The sequence below is a fragment of the Argopecten irradians genome, chromosome 3, assembly GCF_041381155.1.
Source record: "Argopecten irradians isolate NY chromosome 3, Ai_NY, whole genome shotgun sequence".
NCBI classification, from domain to species: domain Eukaryota; kingdom Metazoa; phylum Mollusca; class Bivalvia; order Pectinida; family Pectinidae; genus Argopecten; species Argopecten irradians.
Genome location: NC_091136.1, coordinates 9748984 through 9767646, shown reverse-complemented (window position 1 = coordinate 9767646; position 18663 = coordinate 9748984).

The following is an 18663-nucleotide window of genomic DNA, read 5'->3' as shown; positions in this document are numbered from 1 at the left end:
TTTCACAATTTCTTATCACCAGCGAAATAAGTAAAATCTTATCGCACGCGTTAATATATGTTGGTTTCAAATATACCTTATAGGGAAAAGAATAATTCCATTAGTATGGACAAAAATAATGTCAATTTTTCGAGGCTATCTGTCACATTATCAAGACACAAAAAGAACAAACAAAATTTCCTGTTAATGACGTGGTCAAAATGCACACATACCCACATATTAAAAAAATATTGATAATAACACATATAGGCTGATTAATATTAGTGATGATAGTGATGAGCAACTATTCCATTGTTTTGCGTCTGTATTGATTTGTATGTACATATTTGATATCGTTGTCGCCCGGGAATCGCGTGAAAAAAGTGAGCTTTCAATGAATCAAATCATTAAAAAAAAAAAAATAGATTTACGCAACTTTACATTTTTTGTTTATATGTTTCTCAATTCTTAACACATACTTTGGCCTGAACGATATCATATGTAAGTTCATTTTGCTTGAAAATTAGATATATGAGCGATTTGTAATGAGATTTTTGCGCAAGTGACTATACAGTAATTTTTTTAATTAAAACAAGCGACTATACAGTAAAGTTAAAAGCGACGATACAAAACTATTTCGTGTATGCATATTTTAAGATATGTTTTAGCCGCTTTCTAATTACGAACAAGAGGCCCAGAGGGCCTGTATCGCTCACCTGTTTTTTTTAGTAATTATCACAAGACTCTGACAATTAGAAAAATAAGCAAAATTGACTCCCAAAGTTTAATTTTGAATCACAACCATACAATGATGCTATTGATACCATACAAATATGCTATCCAATACATTGGTTCAGAGACAAAGTAATTTATATGAAAATATTAGCCTAATTGACCTTTTTAACCCCGCATCTATTGCTGTCTAAGGCCCAGGGGTCAGCCCTATCATTTGTGCAATTTCAAATCCCAACCCTATAAGGATGCTACCATTGCATTGAGTGTTCTTCCATGCTTAGTTGCAGAGAAGAAGTTGTTTATATAGAAATAGCTAAATTGACCCCTTTTGACCCCACCCTTCAGGCCCCCGGGGGGTCAGCCTCATCATTTGCAAACTTTTGAATCCAAACCCTATAAGGATGTAACCATTGCATTATGAGCGTAATCCCATGTTAAGTTGCAGAGAAAAAGTCATTTATATGGAAATTGACCATTTTTGACCCCGCCCCTCAGGCCCCGGGGGGTCAGCCCTATCATTAGCACAATTTGGAATCCCCACCCTATAAGGATGCCACCATTGCATTATGGGTGCTATACCATGCTTAGTTGCAGAGAGTGTCATTTATATGGAAATAGCCCAATTGACTCCTTTTGACCCCTCCCCTCAGGCCCCCCCCCCCCCCCCCCGGGGGTCAGCCCTATCATTTGCACAATTTTGAATCCGCACCCTATAAGGATGCTACCATTGCATTACGGGTGCTATCCCATGCTTGGTTTCAAAGAAGAAGTCGTTTATATGGAAATAGCCAAATTGACCCCTTTTGACCCCGCCCCTCAGGCCCCCCGGGGGTCAACCCCATCATTTGTACAATTTTGAATCCCCACCCTATAATTATACTACCATTGCATTCTGAGTGCTATCTCATGCATAGTTTCAGAGAAGAAGTCGTTTATATGGAAATAGCCAAATTGACCCCTTTTGACCCCGCCCCTCAGGCCCCCGGGGGATCAGCCCCATCATTTGTACAATTTTGAATCCCCACTCTATAAGGATGCTACCATTGCATTATGGGTGCTATCCCATGCTTGGTTTCAGAGAAGAAGTCGTTTATATGGAAATAGCCAAATTGACCCCTTTTGACCCCCCCCTCAGGCCCCCCGGGGGTCAGCCCCATCATTTGTACAATTTTGAATCGCCACCCTATAATTATACTACCATAGCATTATGGGTGCTATCCCATGCTTGGTTTCAGAGAAGAAGTCCTTTATATGGAAATAGCCAAATTGACCCCTTTTGGCCCCGCCCCTCAGGCCCCTGGGGGGTCAGCCCCATCATTTGTACAATTTTCAGTTAGTAGCCCATAAGGATGCTACCAGTCAAATTTTGTTGAAATCCGACCAGCGGTTATGGAGAAGAAGTCGGACCAGGTGAGCTAATAATGTAGAATAAAGAAATTGTAAATAAAATATAATCAAATTACTCATATAAGTTACAATTATAACATACCGGTATGTCAGGAAAAACGGGTGAAAACGCAATTTCGTCCGACAACACATCACATTTTGATCATAATTCAGTGATAACACTTCGATTCTTATCTATTGCTAACATAATTTTCAAAACAAGGACATAGCCATTCAGATCCCCCACCAATGGAGATATCAAAGCTGAAGTAAGTTTGATTGTGGAGACTTGTGTGTATGGAGAAAAAAAATAGGAAAAAGGAAGTTGAGCTAAAGAAAGATGGAGTATAATTCAAGTAGAGCGGGGCTGCAATTGTTGAATCAGGTATACAGCCTTGACATTTGTTTAGACTATATACACAAAAGATGGGAGGAGTTTTGCAAAGTAACATTTACCATTTACCATGATATTTTCAGCAATGTTTCCATGGTAACGGAAAAAGTGCAAAACAATGAAAACCTAAAAATGGCAAAAGGTACTACTAGACCGTAAAAAGAATGTGTCTATGAAGTTTCGTGGAAATATCTCTGCTGGTTTTAGAGTTGTGCTCCGGAAACGATTCTTACACAAAAATCTGCCATTTTCACCAATGTTTCCATGGTTACAGAAAAAAGTACAAAAAGTGAAAACCTTAAAATAGCAAAAGGCACTACTAGACCATAAGACTAATGTGCCTATGGAGTTCCGTGCATATATCTCAACCGGTTTTCCAGTTATGCTGCGGAAACGAACCTGTACAAAAATATGATATTTTCAGCAATGTTTCCATGGTTACGGAAAAGTGCAAAAAAATGAAAACCTAAAAATAGCAAAAGGCACTACTAGACCATAAGAACAATGTGTCTATGAAGTTTCATGGAAATATCTCTGCTGGTTTTATAATTGTGCTCCGGAAACGATTCGTACACAAAAATCTGGCATTTTCAGCAATGTTTCCATGGTTACAGAAAAACAAGAGGCCCATGGGCCTTTACGGTCATCTGACTCATGGCACAAAACAACAAAGTCACAGTATATAGTAGTGGTTAACAATTAATATAAATAATACAAGGAACTCCTTAGTTGAATATGTAAGTTTCTGAAATAGGTAAATGTCATTTGTTGAACAAACTTGGTTGCCCTTTATCCATATATGGTTGTAACCCATTCAAGGATTAATATAAGGAGTCAGATTTTAAAGCCAAATTTCAGCTAAGCTCCCAGTTTGGACCTCCGCCGTACTATCCCCGTGGGTCTTAGCCTGGTCCTTTATAAAATATGATTGTCCTCACCTTAAGTTCCCCCTTCTGAATCAATTAAAACCCCTATAGACCAATTTTCATTGAGATCTGGAATGAACCCGAACACAGGAAGTGGGCCAGCAGCCATCTTGAAATACCAAAATTTTTACGACAATGTTTGCATGTTGTTCCGCATCAATTAAAACCCCTATAGACCAATTTTCATTAAGATCAGAGACTGAAAACCTTAAAACAGGAAGTGGGCCAGCGACCATCTTGGAATACAATAATCTTTACGAAAATGTTTGCACGTTGTTCGGCGTCAATTAAAACCCCTATAGATCAATTTTCATTGAGATCAGAGAGTGAAACCTGAAAACAGGAAGTGGGCCAGCTAAAATTAAGAAAATTTGCCCTTTTGGGGCCCCACCCCTCAGCCCCTAGGGGTTGGACCAGGCTCATTTATATAAAATATGATTGTCCTTTCCCAATGATGTTTCACACTAAATATAAATGAAATCCGTCCAAGGATGAAGGAGGAGTAGAATTTTAAAGCTTAAAATAAGAAAGTTTGCCCTTTTGAGGCCCCACCCCTCAGCCCCTAGGGGTCAGACCTATCTCAAATATATAAAATATGAATGTCCTTACCTAATGATGTTTCACACTAAATATGGATGAAATCCATCAAAGGATGAAGGAGGAGTAGGAATTTAAAGCTAAAATGAGAAAATTTGCCCTTTTGGGGCCCCACCCCTCAGGCCCTAGGTGTCGGACCAGGCTCATTTATATAAAATATGATTGTCCTTCCCTAATGATGTTTCAAACCAAATATGGATGAAATCCATCCAAGGATGAAGGAGGAGTAGGATTTTAAAGCTAAAATTAAGAAAATTTGCCCTTTTGGGGCCCCGCCTCTCTGACCCTAGGGGTCGGACCAGGCTCATTTATATAAAATATGATTGTCCTTCCCTTATGAAGTTTCACACCAAATATGGATGAAATCCATCAAAGGATGAAGGAGGAGTAGGATTTTAAAGCTAAAATTAAGAAAATTTGCCCTTTTGAGGCCCTGCCCCCTCTGACCCTAGGGGTCGGACCATGCTCATTTATATAAAATATGATTGTCCTTCCCTAATGAAGTTTCACACCAAATATGGATGAAATCCATCAAAGGATGAAGGAGGAGTAGGATTTTAAAGCTAAAATAAGAAAATTTGCCCTTTTGGGGCCCCCCCCTCTGACCCTAGGGGTCGGACCAGCTCATTTATATAAAATATGATTGTCCTTCCCTTATGAAGTTTCACACCAAATATGGATGAAATCCATCAAAGGATGAAGGAGGAGTAGGATTTTAAAGCTAAAATTAAGAAAATTTGCCCTTTTGAGGCCCTGCCCCTCTGACCCTAGGGGTCGGACCAGGCTCATTTATATAAAATATGATTGTCCTTCCCTAATGAAGTTTCACACCAAATATGGATGAAATCCATCAAAGGATGAAGGAGGAGTAGGAATTTTAAACTAAAATAAGAAAATTTGCCCTTTTGGGTCCCCATCCCTCAGCCCCTAGGGATCGGACCAGGCTCATTTATATAAAATATGATTGTCCTTCCCCAATGATGTTTCACACCAAATATGGATGAAATCCATCCAAGGATGAAGGAGGAGTAGGATTTTAAAGCTAAAATTAAGAAAATTTGCCCTTTTGGGGCCCCGCCCCTCTGACCCTAGGGGTCGGACCAGGCTCATTTATATAAAAATATGATTGTCCTTCCCTAATGAAGTTTCACACCAAATATGGATGAAATCCATCCAAGGATGAAGGAGGAGTAGGATTTTAAAGCTAAAATTAAGAAAATTTGCCCTTTTGAGGCCCTGCCCCTCTGACCCTAGGGGTCGGACCATGCTCATTTATATAAAATATGATTGTCCTTCCCTAATGAAGTTTCACACCAAATATGGATGAAATCCATCCAAGGATAAAGGAGGAGTAGGATTTTAAAGCTAAAATAAGAAAATTTGCCCTTTTGGTGGCACCCCCCCTCAGCCCCTAGGGGTCGGACCAGGCTCATTTATATAAAATATGATTGTCCTTCCCTAATGAAGTTTCACACCAAATATGGATGAAATCCATCCAAGGATGAAGGAGGAGTAGGATTTTAAAGCTAAAATTAAGAAAATTTGCCCTTTTGAGGCCCAGCCCCTCTGACCCTAGGGGTCGGACCAGGCTCATTTATATAAAATATGATTGTCCTTCCCTAATGAAGTTTCACACCAAATATGGATGAAATCCATCAAAGGATGAAGGAGGAGTAGGAATTTAAAGCTAAAATAAGAAAATTTGCCCTTTTGGGGCCCCACCCCTCAGCCCCTAGGGGTCGGACCAGGCTCATTTATATAAAAATATGATTGTCCTTCCCCAATGATGCTTTCAAACCAAATATGGATGAAATCCATCCAAGGATGAAGGAGGAGTAGGATTTTAAAGCTAAAATTAAGAAAATTTGCCCTTTTGGGGCCCCGCCCCTCTGACCCTAGGGGTCGGACCAGGCTCATTTATATAAAATATGATTGTCCTTCCCTAATGAAGTTTCACACCAAATATGGATGAAATCCATCCAAGGATGAAGGAGGAGTAGGATTTTAAAGCTAAAATTAAGAAAATTTGCCCTTTTGAGGCCCTGCCCCTCTGACCCTAGGGGTCGGACCATGCTCATTTATATAAAATATGATTGTCCTTCCCTAATGAAGTTTCACACCAAATATGGATGAAATCCATCCAAGGATGAAGGAGGAGTAGGATTTTAAAGCTTAAATTAAGAAAATTTGCCCTTTTGGGGCCCCACCCCTCAGCCCCTAGGGGTCGGACCAGGCTCATTTATATAAAATATGATTGTCCTTCCCTAATGAAGTTTCACACCAAATATGGATGAAATCCATCAAAGGATGAAGGAGGAGTAGGATTTTAAAGCTAAAATTAAGAAAATTTGCCCTTTTGAGGCCCTGCCCCTCTGACCCTAGGGGTCGGACCATGCTCATTTATATAAAATATGATTGTCCTTCCCTAATGAAGTTTCACACCAAATATGGATGAAATCCATCCAAGGATGAAGGAGGAGTAGGATTTTAAAGCTTAAAATAAGAAAATTTGCCCTTTTGGTGCCCCACCCCTCAGCCCCTAGGGGTCGGACCAGGCTCATTTATATAAAATATGATTGTCCTTCCCCAATGATGTTTCAAACCAAATATGGATAAAATCCATCAAAGAATGAAGGAGGAGTAGGCTTTTGTATAAATAGTCTTACGCACGGCGCACGACGACGGACGAAACACGATGACAATAGGTCATCCTGACCTTCGGTCAGATGACCTAAAAAGTACAAGATGTGAAAACCTTAAAATAGCAGAAGGTACTACTAGACCATAAGACCAATGTGTCTATGAAGTTTCGTGGAAATATCTCTTCTGGTTTTAGAGTTATGCTCTGGAAACAAACCTGGTACAAAAATATGATATTTCAGCAATGTTTCCATGGTTACGGAAAAAATGCAAAAAATGAAAACCTAAAAATAGCAAAAGGCACTACTAGACCATAAGACCAATGTGTGTATGAAGTTTCGTGGAAATATCTCTACTGGTTTTAGAGTTATGTTCCGGAAACCATTCGTACGGACAGACAGACGGACGGAACCCATTTGTATATCCCCCGCCAACTTCGTTGGGCGGGGGATAATTATGTTCATGAATTTGTTAATGTACATGTTATGAGGACGTCTAAAATGTTAAACATATTTGTAGTTACGAATAATGCCGATATTTGGTGTTTTACCGACCTGTATACCATGCCTGTTTTCATTCATCCCGCTTCGATACTCACAAGTGACGATACAAAAAGCAACTAATGATTATACTATACACTTCCGTTCATACACTGTGATTGCAAGATGTGTGGTCGGTCCATTCAGTATCCTCTTAACATGTAACAAGTGTTTCAAGGAAAATCAGATATAATCAATCACGTCATCACGATTTATTGTAACATCGAGATAACTTTGACGTCATAAATGATACATGTACCATATTCGCCATAATTAGCGACGCTCCCCAGTTCTGAAGAAAAGCCGGGATTTAACATTGTTTTTCAACAGAAAGAACAAAAAAATTTCAAAAAAAAATCGTGCACAACGGACATTTGGTCCAGTAATAAGCGCCCACCTTTGTTACGATTATTTAAGAGCCCTGAGCGCTAATTACGGCGAATAAGGTACTTTGTATTGGCATGACTGATCTGGCCAAATACTTTATGTATGACAAAACGATATTTAAATGGAAATCTTCAATTTGATGACTTTGTCTTCTAAATTGTATAGGACACACGGGAACAACATTTTGAAAAAAAAATACAATCGCATTCTACTCACCTTCAAGAACAATCTTCAGTTTTGGGATGATACATGTATTTATCACATTCCCTCCCGAGTCGCTGAACTTGTAAAAGTATTCTCCTTTTGAATCAGCCACGGTTGTATCATTGATATCCTATCGGTGACTTCAAATCGTGCAATTTCTTTTATCACCTCTCTTGGTAATAATGTCGAAAAGAATGATTTTCAATAACAAATAACTCCAACCGGGTTAAAAATGAAAACATTTTATTTCTCTTTGTGGACAAAACAACAATCCACATGGTGTCATTGGTATGGGATACATCGTCTCCCGATGTTTAGGAAACTGCAGTTCGTCAGTTCAGGTTGTGGGTAAACATGGCCTGATAAACATCTGAGCGTTAATGTATATCCACCTGTTGGCAACTGAAAAACAAGATAGATAATTAGAGAACCAACATAAAAGTAAAAGAAAAATCCATTCGTGGGTAGCTTTGGCAACCACAGTATTGCGCCTTCTTCGCTCACTGGCCTTAGCCTAACATATTGTCTATGGTTTTATTCACCAACTCGGATACGGCGTTGTATGACTAAACCGATAAATATAGAAGCATTATTTACTTGTGGTTATTACGCATCTACCTCGTAAAAATACAATGCTAAGCAAGACGGAAAACTAACAAAACTTCCAGAAACAGCCTGTTCTTGAACACAAAGACCAATCAGCAGTCATATATGTACATGATAGAAGTCTGAAGGACGACTAACATGGTAGGAATTCTAAGGTCCTGACAGACTAAATCTTTTTCCAGATAATATTTGACCGGTATTCCGATATCTTAATAGGAATCTAAATCTGGTACAGGACGTTTCAGAAGACATTTTCTGACTTTAAATTGTTTTAACTTTTTCATGACAAATTATGTAATTAACTTTAAAAAGAAAAGATATCTTTCATTAAAAAATAATGACCATAATTCTTAATGTTGAGCTATGTTCGGCTCCAATGTGCTTGCCTTCAATTTTCGCATATATATATATATTACCTGCATGCGGAGTGTATGCTATTAGTTTTCTGTTATGCCTCATTTCTGAAAGAAGTTGCAGTACAGTCATTCTAGTTTACAAAATATACGACACTTTCGTTTTTGAAACACAATGTTCATCTAATCATAAGAGATCGTGGCAACAAATCTAGATTTTAGGTAACCAAGACACTTTATAGGCACATAATCTTGTTTTAGGTATCCATGAAAAAGTATGTGCATATTTCAAGTTTTTAGGTAGTCGAGAAACTTTAAGGGCACATATCTTGTTTTAAGGTAGGCATGGAACTTCCACGTTTAGCAGCCCACTCTTTCATTGTGTTGATGCTTGATTTCGAAATAACATCATGAAACATTGAAATCCTTGGATCTCGATTAAGAACCTCTTCATTTCCTCGAATAAATGGAACAACGGTCTTAGTTGAATAACATCTTAGCCTTGACAGGTATGTTTTGGTCTGAAAGCAATAAAGTAAGCGATAATTTAAAAAAAAAATTTTAATGAAAGGATTTTGAAGTTGTTTCTTGATTTTTTTCAACAATATATGTAGGAGTCTTTAAAATTATTTGTACGAAAAGGAACGAACGAATAATATAATGAAATGTCACGGATATCATAAACTGAATCAATGATAAGATAGCAAATATACTAATGTTACCTATATACCCTGCTTACAGTATCACTGAAATGGACGAGCTAACCGACTTCACACGTCAAATACTATAACAGATAACAATTCGATAACCAACAACAGAAATACTGATATCATCACGAAAATTCTATCGCATCAAATTGCAAAAAGATATTAATACAATCTACACCCTTCATTCATACTCGATGTAAATGCTTCACATGTTCTTGGACTGTTATCGTTCAATATGCTGTCCTGATACTGATAACTGTGATCGGTTTTTAATTTGTAACCGATGTCAATACGTCTTTCATTTGGTACGCTAAGCAAGCCTGAACACATCAAAACAATAATAACAATCCGCGATGAAAATAAAATGCTGTTTTATTACGTTCACACTCTAATTGAAGGTATAAAATGATAAAACACACATGTACAATAATTGTCACAACGATAATCGATGTTTTCGCAATCAGTGATGTTTTCCGATTTTTATTCAGAACTTTTTCGTTTTGATCTTGGTTCAGATGTTGTGTATTCCCGAAAATTATTTACATGTATTAAACGAAAATGGTACTCAGATTTTTACCAGATTTATTGGTTTAATAATTCTACTTATTTCAGAAATAAGAAATTTTGATATACAGATGTATGAAATATATTTTGGTCATTTCAGGGAAAAAAACTATTAATTTATGGTGGTTGAATCAACTTTTATCATAATAAAATAATTAATATCCTTTTTTTAACTTTAACTCCAAAATTCACCATTGTTACAATATATTAATACAATGTTTTACAACATGTTAACTTAATTCAATATAAATGATGAACCAATTCTTTTATTCCTTTGTTTGAGTCCTTCATTCACAGCATCTATGAGTGGTCTTGGCACTTTGATTACCTGGTTGTTTTGATAACATAATTTCTTGTTCATTATGTCAGTGTCATCAAAAGGAGGCGGTGAAAACGTCTTGCGCTCCAGTTCTGTTGCACGGGACTTAAAGTTCTTATAGTTTGTCCTAATTTCTTCTGCGCTTGTACAGTAAATGATTTCTTTTGTTTGATTAATCAACGTCCTATTAACAGCTATGGTCATGTAAGGACGGTCTCCCATGTATGCTGTGTATTGCCTGTATGTTGTGCGAGGTGCGTGGTTTGGGAGACTGCAGTATATTCCTGTTGTGTCTTCTTGTATAGTGGAACTGTTGCCCTTTTTATAGTAAATGAACATGGAGATGTAAACTGATGTAACCGGGGGGTTTTAGCGACCCTGACTTCAAGGAGAAAACATATACTTTAGCTTAGATAATAGTGGAGTGTGCTTGATCAGTGTATTCGGTGGCATGCCTCAGTGTAATATCAAAGAGAGTTTTCCTATTACAAGGGTACACAACATGGATATACCGTAACATCCCACATTACCACAATGCAACACGTTACACACATATGCGAGGCCGCCAAGTAGTTTAAGACAAGAGATCCCAGAGGGATCTTGGCGCCCACCAAAGAATGATCTATATCTGACAAAGGAAAGATGGATCTTTTCTCTACTTTTTAAACTTTTTCAAACATACTACGGTACATATAAAATTTGAGATAGATCGTTTCAGTACCTTTTGAGAAATAGCGGTAACAAACTTCAACTATCAAAATCCAAGATGACTCCATCTTGTTGATCAATCGGTCCCAAATCACAATATGCACAACTAGGGCCCTAGGGGAACCTACATGTGAAATTTGAGAAAGATCCATTCAATACTTTCTGAGAAATAGCAATAACAAACTTTGAATATAAAAATTCAAGATGGCTGCCTGGCAGTAATCTTGTTGACCGATCGGTCCCAAATCACAATATGCACAACTAGGGCCCTAGGGGAACCTACATATGAATTTTGAGACAGATCCCTTCAGTACTTTCTGAGAAATAGCGATAACAAACTTTGAATAACAAAATCCAAGATGGCTGCCTGGCGGCCATCTTGTTAACCGATCGGTCCCAAAATGCAATATGCACAACTAGGTCCCTAGGGGAACCTACATATGAAATTTGAGAAAGATCCCTTCAGTACTATATGAGAAATAGCCATAACAAACTTTAACTATCGAAATCCAAGATGGCGGCCTGGCGGCCATCTTGTTCACCGATTGGTCCAAAAATGCAATATGCACAACAAGGGCCCTAGGGGAACCTACATATTAAATTTGAGAAAGATCCCTTCAGCACTTTTTGAGAAATGGGGATATCAAACCTTAACTATCAAAATCCAAGATGGCCACCTGGCGGCCATCTTGTTTTTCCTATCAGCCCCAAAATCTGTATGGCACAACTAGGGACCAAGGGAACCTCCATGCGGAGTTTGAACAAAATCCCTTAAGTAGTTCTCAAGAAATATCGATAACAAACTTCAACTGCCAAAATCAAAGATGGCTGCCTGGCGGCCATCTTGTTTTTCCGATCAGCCTCAAAATCTGTATGGCACAACTAGGGACCAAGGGAAACCTCCATGTGAAGTTTGAACAAAATCCCTTCAGTAGTTCTCAAGAAATATCGATAACAAACTTCAACTGCCAAAATCAAAGATGGCTGCCTGGCGGCCATCTTGTTTTTCCGATCAGCCTCAAAATCTGTATGGCACAAATATGGACCAAGGGGACCCTCCATGTGAAGTTTGAACAAAATCCCTGCAGCAGATTTTAAGAAATAGTGATAACAAGCATTGTACGGACGGGCGACGGGCGACGGACGACGGACCACGGACGCAGGGCGATTTGAATAGCCCACCATCTGATGATGGTGGGCTAAAAAAAGTCGAATAATTAATCATATATATTTTTCCAAATACAAAATGTAAACTGTTCCGTTTTTGCTTATCCAAAAATCAAATGACAATTCATTCCAAATATATGCATTTCTTTTATCTAATTTATACATTGCACTTATCGTGTTTATCGTTAACTATCAAGCTTGGAGGAATTAACTCCCTGCTCTTTAGCAGGCGATCAGCCACCAATAGTGGCTGGTTTACAGAGTGAGTTCTACGCTCAAAGTTTCCGTCCAGCCAGTAGACTCAGTATCCAGACTGTATTTTGACATTCTATTCTATATAATACATTTATAGCGTAATACAAACATACGAGTTTTAATTAGCTATCTTGTTACATGACATTTCTTGTTTATTACATATTGACGGGCCTCGTGTGTAATGTGTTGTGTCCCAGTCATGCAGTTCTCATCATAAATCAATTTGTTCTATACCACAAACGGTTAAAACTAATTTATTTTCCCGGCGATTTATCTTTGCGGGCAGTGTCAGTTGGTTTTACTTGGTATGACCAGATCAATTTCGCTCGCGAAGTTTATTCGCACTGGTTGACAGTACTACTTTGTAGTGTACACAACCAACGGAGCCAACGTTTGTATATCATATGACACGTGCAGTAGCACGGGAAGTGTATGAAGTTGGGACAACACACTTGTATACCATATGACATAGTAACACCTTTAGACTAAAGTCACCACTCACATCTTATCACAATTTAGTTACCTGTCTATATCAGAACCGACGGAAATAGAAAGAACACATATTGAGAATATGGTAATTGAATTTAATATTTACACAAAATAATAATATGGCTATTCTATTTCGCATGTTGAAACTGTTGTAATTTGTGTTGCATTAATTAGTTTTCCACGATTGTATTGCCTTCTGAATGCTATAATGTCCAGGTAAGTAAACAACTTAAATGAAACAAACTAATCTTACCATTTATTTGACATTTTCTTATAATTCCATGTCATATCATACTACAAATTATGTTAGAACAGTCGTGGTGTTCAGATCGAATAATATAGGATTCAAAAGAATAGGAAACGTCACAACTATTTTACAAAACTAATTGTAAAACTAATCGTGCTTCATTTTTATAAAAAAAACAACGAACGGGTAATATAAAGGCTACATCTAATACTCCATCCGGTCACATTATATTGGCATCAAGCGAAGCAGTCGTCCCACTCCCTTTATGCTGAGCAGAAACTACCATTTTTATAAATCATTATGTGTCTCGACCAGAGAACAGTACGCAGAGCCAAAAATGAGGTGGTGTAAATTTGGACAGAAAAGATCCTAAATTTAGTCGCCTTTGACAACAAGCAATCAGGACAACAGTTACAAGTTTTACGTCATATCTACCGACCTAAGTGTATTACCAGAGACAGCCAGCATTACACATGTAGGATTGATAGTGTCCTATCAATATAAATTCTATTATATCATTATTGTTTTTAACAAATGTTTATTTATTTGTTTATTTATAAACTTTAATGTTAAATGCGAAATTAGCGAAAATAAAAAATGAAAGAAAGTTAGTTTACGGTATATCTTTAATATTTTACGATTAATCGCAGTAAGTTTTCATATGAACAAGCAAATTCGTGGAATTTCCATCCCCGCTTTCAGGACATATTGTAGGTAAACTTTTAGTAAATGAAGGGAGCATAATCTGTGTTAAATAATGTCCGCTTAAAGTGGCTATTAAACTTGGCTGAGCTCTTAAGGCATTCGAAACTAACTTTTAAGAAAATCGGTTTACATTTGTTACAATTATTGCACAGAGAATTGCAGAAAATGACGTTTTTAGTACATCAAAGGTCCATAACTCCACTACATAATGTTGGCCAAAAGTGGCAATCGAACTTGACTAATCCCTTAAGGCATTTGACCTTGTTACCAAGTTTGAAGAAAATAGGTTAATATTTATTAAAAATATTGCAGGAAATGGCAGAAAATGACTTTTTTATTTAATAAATCAAATGGGCCTTAACGGTCATCTGACTAATAGTACAATACAACATAGTCGTTTAAAGATTTTAGCCTATTTGACCCCTATGACCTTGAATGAAGATCAAGGTCATTCATTTGAACAAAATTGGTAGCCCTTCATCCCAGCATGCGACAGGCCTAATATCAGGTCTCTAGGCCTCTTAGTTATTCACAAGAAGTTGTTTAAAGGATTTTAGCCTATTTGACCCCTGTGACCTTGAATGAAGGTCAAGGTCATTTATTTGAACAAACTTGGTAGCCCTTCATCCATGCATCCTACAGACCCAATATCAGTACCCTAGGCCTTCTGGTTCTTGAGAAAAAATCGTTTAAAGATTTTAGCCTATTTGACCCCTTTGACCTTGAATGAAGGTCAAGGTCATTTATTTGAACAAACTTGGTAGCCCTTCATCCCAGCATGCCACAGGCCTAATATCAGGTCTCTAGGCCTGTTAGTTATTCACAAGAAGTTGTTTAAAGGATTTTAGCCTATTTGACCCCTGTGACCTTGAATGAAGGTCAAGGTCATTCATTTGAACAAACTTGGTAGCCCTTCATCCCAGCATCCTACAGGCCCAATATCAGTACCCTGGGCCTTCTGGTTCTTGAGAAGAAGTCGTTTAAAGATTTTAGCCTATTTGACCCCTGTGACCTTGAATGAAGGTCAAGGTCATTTATTTGAACAAACTTGGTAGCCCTTCATCCATGCATCCTACAGGCCCAATATCAGTACCCTGGGCCTTCTGGTTCTTGAGAAGAAGTCGTTTAAAGATTTTAGCCTTTTTGACCCCTTTGACCTTGAATGAAGGTCAAGGTCATTCATTTGAACAAACTTGGTAGCCCTTCATCCCAGCATGTCACAGGCCCAATATCAGTACCCTGGGCCTTCTGGTTCTTGAGAAGAAGTCGTTTAAAGATTTTAGCCTATTTGACCCCTATGACCTTGAAAGAAGGTCAAGGTCATTTATTTGAACAAACTTGGTAGCCCTTCATCCCAGCATGCTACAGGCCTAATATCAGGTCTCTAGGCCTCTTAGTTATTCACAAGAAGTTGTTTAAAGGATTTTAGCCTATTTGACCCCTGTGACCTTGAATGAAGGTCAAGGTCATTTATTTGAACAAACTTGGTAGCCCTTCATCCCAGCATCCTACAGGCCCAATATCAGTACCCTAGGCCTTCTGGTTCTTGAGAAGAAGTTGTTTAAAGGATTTTAGCCTATTTGACCCCTGTGACCTTGAATGAAGGTCAAGGTCATTTATTTGAACAAACTTGGTAGCCCTTCATCCCAGCATCCTACAGGCCCAATATCAGTACCCTGGGCCTTCTGGTTCTTGAGAAGAAGTCGTTTAAAGATTTTAGCCTTTTTGACCCCTTTGACCTTGAATGAAGGTCAAGGTCATTTATTTGAACAAACTTGGTAGCCCTTCATCCCACAGGCCTAATATCAGGTCTCTAGGCCTCTTAGTTATTCACAAGAAGTTGTTTAAAGGATTTTAGCCTATTTGACCCCTGTGACCTTGAATGAAGGTCAAGGTCATTTATTTGAACAAACTTGGTAGCCCTTCATCCCAGCATCCTACAGGCCCAATATCAGTACCCTAGGCCTTCTGGTTCTTGAGAAGAAGTTGTTTAAAGATTTTAGCCTATTTGACCCCTTTGACCTTGAATGAAGGTCAAGGTCATTTATTTGAACAAACTTGGTAGCCCTTCATCCCAGCATCCTACAGGCCCAATATCAGTACCCTGGGCCTTCTGGTTCTTGAGAAGAAGTTGTTTAAAGGATTTTAGCCTATTTGACCCCTGTGACCTTGAATGAAGGTCAAGGTCATTTATTTGAACAAACTTGGTAGCCCTTCATCCCAGCATGCTACAGGCCCAATATATCAGTTCCCTGGGCCTTCTGGTTCTTGAGAAGAAGTCGTTTAAAGATTTTAGCCTTTTTGACCCCTTTGACCTTGAATGAAGGTCAAGGTCATTTATTTGAACAAACTTGGTAGCCCTTCATCCCACAGGCCAAATATCAGGTCTCTAGGCCTCTTGGTTATTCACAAGAAGTTGTTTAAAGAATTTTAGCCTATTTGACCCCTGTGACCTTTAATGAAGGTCAAGGTCATTTATTTGAACAAACTTGGTAGCCCTTCATCCCAGCATCCTACAGGCCCAATATCAGTACCCTAGGCCTTCTGGTTCTTGAGAAGAAGTTGTTTAAAGGATTTTAGCCTATTTGACCCCTGTGACCTTGAATGAAGGTCAAGGTCATTTATTTGAACAAACTTGGTAGCCCTTCATCCCAGCATCCTACAGGCCCAATATCAGTACCCTGGGCCTTCTGGTTTTTGAGAAGAAGTCGTTTAAAGATTTTAGCCTATTTGACCCCTGTGACCTTGAATGAAGGTCAAGGTCATTCATTTGAACAAACTTGGTAGCCCTTCATCCCAGCAACCTACAGGCCAAATATGAGTACCCTGGGCCTTCCGGTTATTGAGAAGAAGTCGTTTGAATGAAAAGTTTACGGACGGCGGACGGCGGACGACGGACGGCGGACGGCGCACGACGACGGACGGTGCATGATGACAATAGGTCATCCTGACCCTTTGGGTCAGATGACCTAATAAATCAAAGGGCCATAACTCAATAAATAAGGTCCATCGCAAGTGGCGATGGAACTTGGCCGAGCCCTTAAGACATTTAACTTTGTTACCAAGTTTGAAGAAAATCGGTTAATATTTATTAGTTATTGTACGGAAGTGGCAGAAACTGACTTTTTATTTAAGCAGATGGCCATAACTCCGCTAAATAAGGTACGTTGAAAGTCGTGATCGAACTTGACCGAGTAAACCAGTGTGGAAGAGAAAAGATAGAAGATTGTTTGTTTTATTAATTAACGTCCTTTTAACAGCTATGGTCATGTAAGGACGGCCTCCCATGTATGCGGTGTGTTGCGTGTAGGTTGTGTGTATGTTGTGCGAGGAGCGTGTTTTGGGAGACTGTTGTATATTCATGTTGTGTCTTCTTGTATAGTGGAGCTGTTGACCTTTTTAATAGTGCTATATCACTGAAGCATGCCGCCGAATACACCAAGTAACACACCCCACCCGGTCACATTATACTGACCACGGGCGAACCAGTCGTCCCATTCCCTGTATGCTGAGCGCTAAGCAGGAGCAGAAACTACCACTTTCATAGACTTTGGTTTGTCTCGACCAGGGAACAGAACCAAGGGCCAATCTGATTAAAATACAGATCCTTATAACCACTCCGTTATTTACGTAGTGACAATAAGGATCTGTATTTTAATCAGATTGAACCCAGAACCTTCCTCACAGGGGCGATTTGGGATCATGGTAGTGACCGTCTCACGTAAAATACTGTAGAAAATATGGACAACGTATCGCTACCATATTGGAAGATTAATTTGACCTATATTATACTTGGCAACTTTCGTGTGTAATGTATATTCTTGGACTTATGTATTGTAGACAATTCCTTGATAGTAGATCAGGAAGGACAGCGCTAAATTATTGTTAATAAAAGTTTTAGTGACTGTATATCGGTATCGTCTCCTAATTGTCATTCACCCTGCGACAATTTGGTGCGAGAACCGGGTTTCTGTACTCTTTAGCTGAAGGTCAATTTTCGTACTCTCCGAAAAGTCAAGCGATTGAAGAGAATATTCCCCAAGTATCTACAGCAATGGATCACGCTCACAGGAGACACGGAGTTGTGCGATACAGTGGTGTTAAAATTTGTGTGAAGTGAGGCGGTGCCAAGGGAGGCATTAGATAGAATAAAGTCAGTAAGGAAGAAAAGAAAAGATAATATCCTAAATTTAGTCGCCTTTTACTATCATGCAATAGGGGCAACAGGTACAATTCTAACGCCATACCCTCCCACAGCCCCCTGGGGGGTGGGGACCATATAATTCACAAATTTGATTTGCCTTTAGCCTTAGAAGGTTTGTGCAAAATTTCATTAAAATTGCTTCAGCAGTTTTGGAAAAGTCGAAAATATGAATTGTTTACAGACATACGATGCACGATGGAAGACGAGGGACAAAAGTGGATAAGAATAGGTCACTCGAGACTTTGTCTCAGGTGACCTAAAAACCTGTTCAAAAGGTGCCATCAAAATCAACAAAGAAATATTCAAGTATCGCCTGTCCCATTTGGCGTGCTTAGACCCAACACTAGCCCATCTAAGCCTACACCATCACTAACTGAATATAGTTACTGCACCTGTTGTGAACCACAAAACCTGTGACGTTAGCGAGTCCTGCGGACAAGGGTCACGTGCGGCATGTGCGCGCTCTCTTTTTACCTGACTTCTGAACTGAACAGACGTGTATTGAATTGGTGAGTCAATCACTGTTGTTATTGATTATTGTCGTAGATACTG